Here is a 2,500-nt window from a genome sequence, read left to right as displayed (position 1 = left end):
TACTAAACATACACGGTAATTGAAACCACAAACAGGGGAAAATAAATGTGTTAAAAGATAAACGGATGAAATGCACGAATATAATCTGTGAATATCGCTTGCATTCTGATAACACACACACACACACACACACACACACACACACACACACACACACTCGGAGAGAGAGAGAGAGAGAGAGAGAGAGAGAGAGAGAGAGAGAGAGAGAGAGAGAGAGAGAGAGAGAGAGAGAGAGAGAGAGAGAGAGAGAGAGAGAGAGAGAGAGAGAGAGAGAGAGAATCCTAAAATAACATGTAATAAAAAAAAAATACAGGCTGCTTATTCAATCACTTTTTCCTTAACTTTCTAAGCAGATAAGACGAAAATCTCTCTCTCTCTCTCTCTCTCTCTCTCTCTCTCTCTCTCTCTCTCTCTCTCTCTCTCTCTCTCTCCTTAGGCTCACCAGGCAGGGGGGCAGGGGGTGGCTATTTCTCAGCGGGTCACGGTCATTACCTGTAAAGGAGAGAAGATAGTCGGTCAGTCAGGTAAGGAAGACCCACTTCACACCTGTGCTCTACCCTATCACTTCACCTGTCTGCTGCTACCTGCCTGTACCTGTTTGTTATGCCTACTTTACTTTTATTTTTTTTAATACTTTACCACCACCACCACCACTACCACCACTACTACTACTACTACTACTACTACTACTACTACTACTACTACTACTACTACTGCCAATAAACCCACAGAAGCATAGACTGATGAAGATAAATGCAAATCGTAGGTACAATAATACTAATAAAATACTTAACATTATGATATACGTAAAAAAAATTAACGATGAATTCAATAAAATACATACATTTATAAATACATAAATGAACAGGCTAAAAGTAGCAATGCTGCAGGAATATAAGGAAATGTGATTGTGTGTGTGTGTGTGTGTGTGTGTGTGTGTGTGTGTGTGTGTGTGTGTGTGTGTGTGTGTGTTGGTATCCAGGCCTTGATCTACTGAGTAACATAAAGGGCTGGCTGAGTCAAGGACACCCAATGACCTTATTATTACTTTTTATAGCCTCTGAACACACACACACACACACACACACACACACACACACACACACACACACACACACACACACACACACACACACACACACGCACACGTCAGTAGAGATAGGTTGTGAAGCTTCCGTAACTAGGGAGAGAAGCTCACTTCCTTCCTACTTCTCTCTCTCTCTCTCTCTCTCTCTCTCTCTCTCTCTCTCTCTCTCTCTCTCTCTCTCTCTCTGACTAGCCTACAGGATCTAACCTCGTATCCTAATTCTAAGCGTGAAATATACCATCACGCATCTCTCTCTCTCTCTCTCTCTCTCTCTCTCTCTCTCTCTCTCTCTCTCTCTCTCTCTCTCTCTCTCTCTCTCTCTCTGGCGTGGTTGGATAAATGGACAGTAAGTGTGACGTAAATTGAATGAATGTATGAAGTGGTGGTGGTGGTTGTGGTGGTGATGGTGGTGGTGGAGAAGGGGAACAAGCCCACCTGTGGATTAAGATACAGGTGAAGGTGGATGCGTGCGTGGGAGGTAAGTGGATATGAGAGTGGTAAAAGTGGATAACAGTGGTGTGGATGTGAGTGAGTGAGTGAGTGAGTAAGAGAGAGTGGGAGAGTCTGAGAGGGAAGGATGAATTGGAAAATGTGACATGAATGGCTGCAGTGGTGTGTGTGTGTGTGTGTGTGTGTGTGTGTGTGTGTGTGTGTGTGTGTGTGTGTGTGTGTGTGTGTGTGTGTGTGTGTGTGTGTGTGTGTAAGTTGAGTCAGGCAGTATATTCAGTCAGTCAGTCATTTAGTCCCTCAGATAGCCAGTCAGTTCATTAGTTAGTCAGTCAGTTAATTAGTCACTTAGTTAGTCAATTAGCAAGTCATTCAGTTAGTTGGCCAATTAATAAGCCAGTCAGATAGCCATTAAGTTAGCGAGTGCATGAATGAATAAACAAATAGGAGATGAATGAGAGATGAAAAAAAGAAAAGAAAAAAGAAAGAAGATAAAGAAAACAACAAGTGGAGATAGTGGTAGATGAAATATATAAAAGGAAGATTAGATTAAGGTGAAGGGCGCACGTACACACATAGACACACACACACACACACGAGGCCTTGTATTTCATGCCCTTACAAGTATACTGAAGGGTACCTGTGTCTCAAGCAACCCTGGCCATCTAGTACTGAATATACCTCCACTCTCGTACCAGTAACCCGCATCCCCGCCAATCCCTCGTACACACCCTTGTACCTGTAACCCCAACCACTATCACTTCCTCCCCCTCCCCCCACTCCCCAACCCTGACTAATCCCGTAATGCCTCCCTACTCATACCACAACCTTTATCATCACCAGTTCCCCCATCACACTAATAACAATACCCTTCTTCCCTCCCCCTCCTCCTCCTCCTCCTCCCCACCACCCCAACCCTATTAAATCTATCCGCACTTAAGAGGATCAACACAAACAGACAGACAG

The 2,500-nt window shown here is 43.8% G+C and overlaps 1 protein-coding gene across 15 annotated transcripts in view; it reads right to left on the bottom strand.

Annotated features, from left to right (window-relative positions):
- LOC135100844 (orphan steroid hormone receptor 2-like) overlaps positions 1-2,500 on the bottom strand; it is a 262,572-nt gene that overhangs the window by 66,904 nt on the left and 193,168 nt on the right. For 9 of the 15 annotated variants that reach the window (XM_064004296.1, XM_064004303.1, XM_064004302.1 and 6 more), the window contains one exon: positions 443-492. The exons of the other annotated variants lie outside the window; for them this stretch is intronic. The gene's annotated coding sequence lies outside the window, so the exon portion shown is untranslated. The remainder of the gene's footprint in view (positions 1-442; positions 493-2,500) is intronic. 15 annotated transcript variants of the gene reach the window in all.

Source organism: Scylla paramamosain, chromosome 5 (genome assembly GCF_035594125.1).
Source record: "Scylla paramamosain isolate STU-SP2022 chromosome 5, ASM3559412v1, whole genome shotgun sequence".
NCBI lineage: Eukaryota > Metazoa > Arthropoda > Malacostraca > Decapoda > Portunidae > Scylla > Scylla paramamosain.
The sequence above is the reverse complement of the archived record's forward strand: the minus strand, read 5'-3'. Positions and strand labels throughout refer to the sequence as shown.